At 43.6% G+C, this 11,118-nt stretch overlaps 1 pseudogene; it reads left to right on the top strand.

The window, feature by feature from the left end:
• LOC147000267 (dihydropyrimidinase-related protein 3-like) overlaps positions 1-1,422 on the top strand; it is a 42,557-nt pseudogene extending 41,135 nt beyond the window's left edge.
• The last annotated feature ends 9,696 nt before the right edge of the window (positions 1,423-11,118 follow it).

Here is an 11,118-nt window from a genome sequence, read left to right as displayed (position 1 = left end):
CCATCAGTCAGGATTTAGCCTGTCAGGTGAGTGGAATGAGCTGGGGAAGGGAGGGAAGAGGGAGAGAGGAGGGAAACCCCCAACCCTAGGCTACAACCTAACCCTGCAAAATCAAGGTAAATGCCTTTAATAAGCCAGTGCTTGTGTCCCCTTCAAGGAGATGATGAGAACTGAGGACATAAAGTTTTCCTAATCAGCAAGTGGCCCTGGTAAAGAAATTAAACAAGGCATCTGCAAGTTAGAGTTCAGGTTCAAATGATAGCAAATTATACTTAGAGTTCAAATCTAACTGGGGGCAGGCCAATGGGACTGACTTCCTTTATGAATGGATAATGTTCTTCTATACCAGCGTGTAAGAAGTAAGGTGTGTATGTGCTCAGGTTTCAGTGCACATAAAGCTGAGACAGTTTTCATGCTCCTGGAGCCGAGTTACCCCTTCACAGTAAGAATGATGCAGAGCCAGCCTCTGCCAACTGGATGTTTACCCTGTGTTTGCCATGTTTACAGACCTCACCTATTTCCAAAGGTTCTTTAATATAGAAAATGATTGCTTAATTGCTCCATACTTGTCTTAAAGTGTGTGTGTGTGGATAATTACAGGTGATCTTTCCTACAGTGGAAAATATACAAGTGAGGGAGGCAAGGTAACAAGATATGAAAGACATTTGAAGGTGAGACTACAGCATATAGCGAGAGCATGTGGGGTGGGGGGGAGGGGGTAGTAGAATGAGCAGAGACCATGGAGGAAAGGCTGTGGGAGACCTAGAGAGAAATGGAGGGAGAGAAGCTCAATGTTTCCAGGTAACTTTGCCAAGCATTTGAGATGATTCCCATTCCCAAGCAATTAGGGGTACGTTCACCTTTGTCTGTGGTTTTCATGCATTCACAGCTCCTTTATCAATGGAACCAAGTACTCCATAGCTCTTCTACCTGCGTAAACAGGGGACCATGGCCCCTCTAACTTCCTGGCCTTGGGCAGGTGACCTCTACAGAATCTCTCTGTCATGGAACAATGAATTTTTTTCTCCCAAACCACAGTAGTTAGACTTTAAAACATACAACAGTCTGTATAAACATCTCTGTGTTCTCACTAATAGTATTGATAAATTTAGCACCAGACTGTCTCAAGGGAGGAATATGGCTTTTCCTATCAAGAAAGTGTTTTTCCAGGACTCGGGTGGGGGTGAGTCATGGTTATGCATGGTTTGGTGTTAAGTTTCCTGTGCACCAGGAAAGCACTTACTATTGTTCACTCTTGAGATGACTCATTTTCTCTCTCCCCCATACTTCTCTTTCCCCTTCTTTCTCTTTGGGAAGTTGTCTCCACCTGCAGGCACCCAAGTGGATGAGGGTGTCTGCTCAGCTAGCAAACGCATTGTGGCGCCCCCTGGAGGCCGTTCTAACATCACATCCTTGAGTTAAGCCCTCCCAAAGAGGGAGGCAAGAAGCAAGAAGAAAAAAAAATTGAAGCCAAAATGGTACACCGATATTTAAGAAGGAACGTGAATCCATACAGTTGTGATCTAAAGAATCACTAAGCCTCAAGCCGTATGTTTCCCAATGTTATGCTCGCTTGCCTAGCTTTATGAATTGCTTTGGTTTCTGTTTTTGCATACTCTGGATTTCTTTGAACGCCACCCCTACCCCCCTCCCCACCCCCACTTACATGCATGCGATCAGACAGGCCACTAAGTTAGATTCTGCATATTATAGTGTTGAGAGCATATGTAGTGCTGCATCTTATGACAAGGGGACAGACAAAGCTGGGATGTCGAGAAAAATGAATGAAGGCACGAAGGGCCTTTGGATGATTGGGTGGTGGGAGCCCAGGGAAAGATGGAGGGCACAAAGGGGCTGGGATGGGACGTGTACTAGGGAGGTGGGTGGGTGGGGTGAGCAGAAGGCATTATGTGTTGTATTATGATGTGTGTTAATTTCCATGGAGGATGGTCACATATGGCAGTGGGTGCTCCAACACAGTCCCCTGGGATCTGCAGAGAAGGCAGGAGGTCTTTGGGTTCTGGACTTTGTCATGTCCTTTCCTAGTAGATCTTGTTTCCTTACCATGTATTGAATGACAGAATTCAGCCAATTTTTCCACCTGTTGAATAATGCCAGTTGCTTGCTCAGGCCTCTTTCTCCTATGGCTTCCTAGTCTTGTATTCCCATCTGTGAAGACCACAGATGAACAAATGGACAGGTCTCTTCCTCTTTAGTTTCCTTGGGGCTCTTCCAAGGCTGCCATGGAGAATGCAGTCCCAGCTCTATTTAGGGGAGGACAGGTAAGCTTAGACAGCCTTCCTTTCAGCCCGGGGGAGATGCTCCCCACCCTCCTCTCTAGTGTCTGAAAACTGAGTAAGGACCATGGCAGAGCTAGAGCCAAAGGCTTCCTTTGCTCATGGCGAATGGCTACTCTCCTCACCCCAGACCTGAGTACATTCCCGATGTTATTTCTTTAGGAGAGCTGATTTACTCCATTGTTCCTAAACTTTACTCCCAACAATTTTTACTCAGCTTCTGTGGGAGGGTACACCAGAGATATAGGGAACCCAGCTCTGAGTAGCAGGACTGCACTGTATACCCACATTTTCAATGCTAACCAAGTGTTTCTTCCTCTGCTAGCAGATCCCAGGGGCTGGGATATCACTCTTTAATTGGTACTAAATCTCTAGGATGATGTGTATAAAGCGACATGATGCAGCTTTCTTGGTGTGCAACACGTAAGGTCAGTGGGCAGCAGTGGTAGCCTCCCTCTTTGTCTATCAGAGTTGGAAGCCCATGTTCCTATCACACCATTTCCAAAATCAACTGTGAGCCAGATTCTGTGAGCAAGTCAGGGGGCTGTAGAAGCCAAGATACTCTTCCCATAGGAAACATGGTAGTGACCTTGGCTCAGACTTCTGTGCTCTAGGGACCCACTCGATGAGAAATATCACACTGTGCATTAAGTACTCTGAAGAACAGAGCAGGCCTCGTACACATTCTAAGTACTTAAGAGAAACCTCCATCTCTGCCTGCAGGTATTGTTTGGTTTTGCTGGGATTTTTTTGTTTGTTTGTTTGTTTTGTTTTTTGTTGTTGTTGTTTTGAGGTGGGGAATTTTTGTTTATTTCGTTTTGTAAAGCTGCACAATTGAGTCCAGGCCCTCTCAAATGCTAGGAAAAACTCTGTCACGGTACTTCATCTTTGCCCCCTTCCAGCCCTGGCTATAGGCTGTCATAAAACTGAGAACTAGAGAAACATGAACAGTTTGGATACATAAGAATTTGGAAATTGCAGAGGAAGGGATTTTCCTGGAGAAAGCTATTCTGTTCTAATCTTGAAAAAGGCTTTCACCTCAGAAGAGGAAACTTGCTTCTTTAAAGCTCTCATGGTGCTTTCATTTTAAAGGAGACATTAGCAGAAAAAGAAGGGAATGAAGTTTTGAGTTACAATTCAAATTTGGGGATCAATCCAGGAACACAGAAGAACTTTTATATGCAAAGGGAGTTTGCCAGATCTGAAGCTTGTGCACTAAATACCTCAAAAGCCAGGCTAGGCAGCAGCACAGGTTGTAGTACCATCTGTGGCCACCAGATGGGGGACGAGACATGTAAATGAACTGTAATTCTGCGCCTCTGCAACTGTGTGGTTCCCCATGCCTGAGCCCTTCCAGGGTTTCTCTGATCATGAAAAATGAACTCCTTTGGGTCATTTGCACTGCACTTGGCATTTCCAAAGTGTGCCACTGTGCCAAAACCTTATGTTCCACTCAAGCACTGGTTTCCTGTGCAAGGAACAGCTTCTTGAAGTCCTCAAGGTGGGCAGGCACCATCTCAGAATGTGTCCCTTTCTTCATTTACTATGAGTAGTGCCCGAGCATAGTAAATCCTGAGAATCCCTTGGCAGCTCCCCAACTGTTTTCTTAACATGAGAATTTTTCTAAGATACATGTTACTGGAGTTACAAATTGAAATAAAATATTGAAATGCTTCACAGGCAGACAGTAGCATGCCAGGGTGGGAGAGCATTCTGGTACCATCTTCTCTCAAGTAGCTCTGTCTTCAGGGCTTTCCACCAAGTCCCCTCTAAGAATACTCTGCAATCTCCAAACGCCAAGTTATTGCTGAGCCCCCAATGGCAATCTATTGACATTCTTTCTGAAAGGGCCACAGGGCTGAGTGGTTGAAAAGGTCTCTCTGGCACAATTAAATCAGCCTCACCAGTGGAGAAATTTGTTTCTTCTAAGTTTTTTGGGTTTTGTTTTGTTTTTAATCTAATAGGATTATAGTCATCCTCTAAAATGGCCTTTCTCTAACTTCAAAGTCCACTGGTTCTTTGGGTCATTTCTTTATCATGATATGCAGAGGTCTATCTCCCAAGGACTGAACCCTAACTCTGGACTCCATTCTGCTCATTCTGCTAAGTCCCTTCCAAGAGGTGAGTGCTTGCCAATGTTGCTTCTTGCCACAAGCCTCCCAGATCTTCTCCCTTAGACTGTCCCAGCTTGAGTCCTGATGCAGTCATGCATTCCTCATAATTCCCCTTTGAGACATGGTGTGTGGGTGGTGTTCAGTTCTGTGTCTGGTGGCTATGGACAGACAGTGAGTCTCCCTGTGACCTGTGCTAGCAGTGAGGCAGCTCGGTTATTGAAGAGCTGTTTGGTTTGAACCTTTTGAAGAAACCTGTGTATTGAGTTAGCTGAGATTAAAGAAACAAATGAACAAACAAATAAAAAGCTCATCACGTGACTGTTAATATAAACCTGGTTATCAAAATAATTATAAAATTACCGTCACCATTCTCCAGTCATTTGTGCATGGAAAACTATCTCAGCTAATATACTGAAACTCTGGGAGAATAGGAAATGGTTCAGTGGGTAAAAGAGCTTGCTGTGTAAGAAAGAAGACCTGAGTTCCAATTTCAGTTACCAGTTAAAATATGTATGCCAGAACCCTGGTACTGGGGATGAGGAATTGACAGGAGGATAACTGGGTTTGGTGGCTTCAAGTTCAGGGAGAGACTTTGGTTCAATGCTAAAAAGTGTTAAAGCAGAGCATCTGATGTCCTTGTCTGGTCACCAGGATCATGCACATGAATGCACAACCACATGTAAATGTACATGTGTAAAACAGACACACACACACACACACACACAAACACACACACACACACACCATGTAATACAAAAGAAGAAACTTCCATTATTTGGATAGTAGGTAAATAAGCATCAGATCTGAAAACAGCAGAGGTTAATTGTAGACAGTTGTGGCCTGAGATTCAACTATGGGCCACTCACCCAACAACGGAGTTTGAAACCATGGAGATCATTTAAGATTTTCCTAATAAATAATCACATTTATTTTTAATGTAATAAACATCTATTGGGGATGAGTCTAGTTGATTCTGAGACAGAACTTTAAAAAGGATTTGTTGTTGTTGTGCTTTTGTGTGGTTGTGTGTGTGTTTGTCTTCCACTATCTCTTATGCCTTTCTGTAAACACCAGCTACTTATTTCCAAAAGTCTGGGGGTGAGGGGAAGCCCCCATGTAAATCACACCAAAGGTTTCCTTCAGCAACCTGATCTCAAAGAGTTCAGTGAATGTCTGACAAAAACTGTTCTCTGTGCATAATAGAAACTTGGAAGTTCTGATTTGTGTAATGATTTTTATATGTTGTCTAGACTTGTGGTGCACCTTGTAGGTATAGCATTTATTTACCTAGCAGGCAGAAGGCCCCAGGTCAGCTCCCCAACACTACAAAAACAGAGACATAAAACTACCTACAAACAAGTCAGGACTCTGGGATCATTTTGTCTATGAACTGCCATCATGTCTCTCCCTGTGTTGGGAAACATTCTTGAATCGAGTTCTCATTTGCATAGGGCAGACAATGGCAAGGTTTATGCTGGTACACAGGTGAGTCTGGAAGTGGGGTTATAAGATGTCTGAAAAGCTCAGGAGAAATAGGGCAAACTTGAGCTTGCTGAATGTAAGTGATGAACCCAGGCAATTTCCATCTCAGTCCAGCCTTCCCAACAAAGCACATTCCTCGTCAAGGCAAAACTGGTCTTTGACATCTCTAGGTTTTCATTTTATCTGCCCAGGGAACCCAGAAGGAGAGAGATTCCCTCAATATTATCAGCCAAAGAGATTGTTTGGCAACCCTCAGTACTGGTAATGTATGTCTCTCTGCTCATGACCAAGAAACAGCTAGGTAAGCCTGTTAAAGATTTGAGTGGCTTTAAAAGGGGCCAATGGCACTTATGATGGAGAATACAGGAAAGCTTAAACAGCTACTTAAAATATTGATGGCACATGCATTGGCTAACTTTCATAGCTATGGAGCCTTGAGTATTTGATGGTCATACTTGCCCAGCTTGGGAATGAGAACACGGAATAGTGTTAAAAATAACAAAAGTATTTTGCTTCCAAAGAGCCTTTGAGAGTTTGCTTTTCTTATAACAACCCATCACAGAGGAAACACACATCTGAGAAGAAGGTAGCAGAGAAAGGGATCACCTGTGCAGCCTGCAAACTGAGAGTGCACACCTAAGGCTGGTGCTCTTCAGAACCTAAGGTGCTCAGCCCTGACCTTTGTACAGCTGGCTAGTGGCAACAGCATACAGGAAACTTAGTGTGGCAGGGGCTAGAGGACAATTGGTGAGCAGCACTTCAGAGCCCACTAACTCCAGGACAGGCCAAGGAAATTCCAGCTGGGAGATTGTGGAGCTGTTGTGAGTCTATGAGTTACCCCAAAATGCCCAAAGCCTTTGTTGTCCTCTTAGCCCAGATGATGGGCCTTGGACTATCCCCAAAGGCTATGGTAAAGAAACCGGACACAGAGAGGCGGGGGAAAACTCAAAGGGGTCATATAAGGATTATTTATAAACCTGAGGTCACAGTGAAAGGCAGAAGCCAGGATGCTGGGTGCAATCCTTCAGTGAGTCCACTAAAATGGGTGGCTACAACTCTCCAACACCATCCATGCTAAAGGGACATTCTTCTTAATGGAAGTAAGAACAGGTGTCCTGGGATGAACTCACACATACTTGACAAAGGATGTCTGAGTGCATATTTTTACAGAAGACATTTTAATCCATACAAGCACATTTATATCACATACACTATGGTTTAACACAAGCATATATATATATATATATATATATATATATATAAATTTTTTTCATTCTGGGGACTTTTAAATCAGCCACCAGTTCAGAAAAGCACATAGAATGAAATGTGGAGTCTCAGGGTTTCACATTGAGCAGGCACACTAAACACCCTGTGAATAGCACTCACAGGCAGACCGAAGTAGAAGACAGATATTGCGTTGACAGAACACAGGAACATGGAGGACCTGAGCAATGCACTTGCCATGCCTAATCTTTGAACGTATGAAAGGCAGCATCCCTGTCAACCTCCAACAGCAATGTGGGTGTCCATAGCTACAGAAACACTCTTTCTTCCAAGTTACTTATTCACCAATTACCCAGAAAGCCAAAAAGATAGGAAATCCAGTCATTTCTGGACTTCCACTAATTAATTAGATCAGTGGGATTGAACTAGAAATGCTCTATGCTGCCTGAGATTCATGCCCGTACTAAAGATGACCTCAGCCTATACCAGGGCTGCAGTAGTGTCATTGGCTCTTGGCAGGACATATTCTTCCCCAGAGTGAGGATCTTACCAGGGTTGCCCCATAGGTAGCTGCCTCATTCTTCCACTCTGAGTCACTGGGAATGCCTTGGAGATTTTCAACTGCAGTGCAGAGTGGCTGTTACTTCAGGGGCACTCTGGTATTCAAACCCTGCTCAGGCCTTTCTGATGCTCTGTAGAGTAAGGGAGGAAGGAAGCTGCTTGGAGAGATTCCAGGAGTAGCACAAGAAAGGATAAAGTAGTCCCACTGTTTTGTGAAGTTCTCGGCCCTAATCCTTCTCAGAAATGTGGCTATTTCATCTGTTGGATGCTAACTTTGAGCTGAAGTTAAGGAATAAGCCCAAGAAGCATTTACTAAGAGCTCTTGGAAAAGTTTTCTGTTGTTTGTTTTGTTATTGATGCTTTTCCTCTTCTTTAAAATGTACAGCAGTAGGTGGTGCTCAGAACCAGCTATTCTGCACAGCCCGGTTCAGTGATTCTGTCTCTGGGGGTGCTGGGGAATCTATCCATGTCTTCCTGCATTCTAAGCACAGATTCTACTACTGAACCACAGCCCAAGCACAATGGATTTCTTTTGTGTGTTTGTTTGTTTGTTTGTTTTTCTTTTTAACTGACCACACATGGTGCGCTGGTCATTTACTCACCTCCCACCCTGCACTTTCACCAGCATATCCCCAGTTCTGAAAGCAACCATACTCAGAAAGATGCCCATTGGGAACAAAATCTAGAGATTTGAACTTGAGACCTGCTGGCCTTTAAAATACGGTTTTTAAAGCTGCTGTTTTGGAGGATGCAAGCAAGGTCCAGGAGGAGGTGGGGCCAGATGAGGGCAGGTAAATCCATAACACATCTAACACGTTGGATCTTCAATACAGAAGAACAAATGTTAGAAATTGGAGCATGCATGGGGTCCCTGACACTTGTGGGATATCAGCCGGGATCAGAATCCAGTCAGCTCTGGGTTGCTATGTTTGACCCATTCATCCCTCTGAAGGTCGGGTCAGATGTCTTGAGATAAACAGTGATGGAATATAACCAAATTGTCACAAATAAAACATCAGAACCTCAGAGACAGGAGCTCAATAAAAGCGGTGATTTTTGATTCTTAAAAATGTGCCTGTGTGTGTATGCGCATGCGTGTATGCGTGCTTGTGCGTGTGCATGTGTGTGTACATGCCTGCGAGTGCTTGCATGTGTGCATGCATGTATGTGTGTGTGTGACTGTGTGTATGTGCTTGCGTGCTTGCGTGCGTGCACGTGCGTGTGCGTGTGTGTTTGCTCTTAGTAGAGAGGCACAATGTCCCAGCCATGCCAGAATCTGGAGAACTGTAAATGCCAGTCTTACCTTCAGCTCTTGTTTTCAACACAAACTTTCTTGCCCCAGTAGCTACACTCTACTTCCACCTGTCTGTCTTTCCCACATGATATCAATCAATCAATCAAGCTGGTCACTTGGACCAGCTTGCTGCCACCATGGCTATGCCTGTACTCTCCATAAGGAACACCATTAGATGGCCTCGGTTTCCCCAAGAGTTGAAAACATGCTTTGTAAAGCCACCTACGTCATGATTCTACCTAGCGTCACCAGTGAGGCACTCGAAGAAGTTCTTCAAAGATCTTGTATGCATGAGCACAGGGCAGTTACAACACATGCACAGTTAGGTGACTGACACTCTGCACAGGAGTGAAATACACAGACAAGAACGAGTCAGACCTCAACAATATCTTAAGCAGCAGGGCAATTCTGCCAGCCATCTCACAGTGATTACATAATGTGGGGGCATCTGTCTCCCTGAATTTGACCTCTGGGATCTATAAGCCATCCTGCTGCTTTAAGTGTAACTCTTGAGTAGGTATGTGTAAATTGTCCCATATTTTAGTTAACCAATACAAAAATTAAAGAGCCAAGCAAAACAAAGACGTGATATAATTCTTGACAGAAAAGCAACTGCCTTTTTTCCCCCTTCACTTTGGAGAGTTAGGAGTTTCAAGGTCAAGTTTTCTGGCTTCCAAAACTGTTGCAAATCTCTGCTGTGAGGTTTGACTTCACTGAATAGTTCTAAGTAACTCTGCCTGTAATTCAGGAGTACTCTCTGATCCTCTGATGAAGCAGGTCTCTACTAACCTTGAGGAAAATCAGCCCTCAAGGGTCAAACATACCAGAGTCTGATATTTTACAACTGCCATGTTGGAAAAAAAAAATGTGTCCCAACTTGCAGCATTTGCTAAACTTCTGCATATGACTCCTCTCATCAGAATCAAGTTTAACTGATCAAGGACACCTCACACAAGATAGCGTGAGAGGCCATGCACATATAAGGCACTTGCAAACAGATTCCATACCCATCCAGTTCCCCACTTCAAGATCTCATGAGTCTTTGCTACTTCTAATCTTACCTATGTATTTATTCCCGATGGAACATCTTTATTCCTACCTAATCAAGCTTTGGAATTCTGGCCCCTATGTGATATTCTCTAGCCCTAAAGAGGCCCACTGTGTACAGTGTCCATGTTTAACAGTGTCATCAGAAAGAATAAAAAATAAATCTACATTCAAATATTCATTTAAATATAAGAATAAAGGCTGTTTAGATCAATCTTAGCCAGAGCAAAGACTAGCTCTTCTGAAACATTCCTCTACCTTCCAAGCAATGAACTAAAACAGAGGAAGCAGTTAAAATATTCTCATAAGGTCACAGAGTCAATGAGTGTTGAAGCTGGAACTGAAGAGCTGAGAACCAGGGTTTCTCTTCCTCTCATGTCCCTGCAGAGTGCTGCCACCAACTTCGAAGACTATTCATTCACATTCCCTAAGTGATGAGGTGTGGGAGTGGCAGGGACTGCTGTCAGCTCTTCTGTGTGTGATAATCAGGAGTTTCTGGCCAGGTGCCGAGCACTGTCCCCTGAAGCACTGTCCCCCAAAGACTTGGAAGCACTTTATAGGTTGTTATTCTGGCCGTCCTCCTCCTCTTCTGTGTTGTTTTTGGTTTGTTCCAAGGTTAGATTTGCTGGGCTCTGATTAAAGTCACTTTTTACTCTTAATGGAGGGAAGGATGGACAGAGGGAGGGAGAGAGGGAGGGTGTAAAGGAAGGAGGGATTGAGAGAGTGTCATTTATTAAAGAAAAAATGAATTTAAACTTTTAAAATGATAACATGTAGTCCAATATTTTTCGTTCTTTTAAAACTTAAAATTAAATTAAAATACGATTTCACCATTTCTCCCTCCATCTTCTCCCTTAGGCCTGTCTCGGGTCTGACCCAGCCCCTCCCAAATCAACTGCCTTCTCCTCTTTAAACATTGTTGATACAAAAACAAATGAATAAATATATGGATATAAGCTGCTGAGTTCATTTAGTGTTGCCTCAATTTATACATTTAAAAAGAAGTCTGAGCTAAGGAAACTTTTATAAGTCATAGGGTTGGGCTCAGTGGTTTCCGGAATCTTTGACCAATAAGCCTAATACCCTGGGTTAAATGCCA

This window comes from Mus caroli, unplaced genomic scaffold (genome assembly GCF_978045245.1).
Source record: "Mus caroli unplaced genomic scaffold, Mus_caroli_1 scaffold_19, whole genome shotgun sequence".
In the NCBI taxonomy this organism is placed as follows: Eukaryota; Metazoa; Chordata; class Mammalia; order Rodentia; family Muridae; genus Mus; species Mus caroli.
The sequence above is the reverse complement of the archived record's forward strand: the minus strand, read 5'-3'. Positions and strand labels throughout refer to the sequence as shown.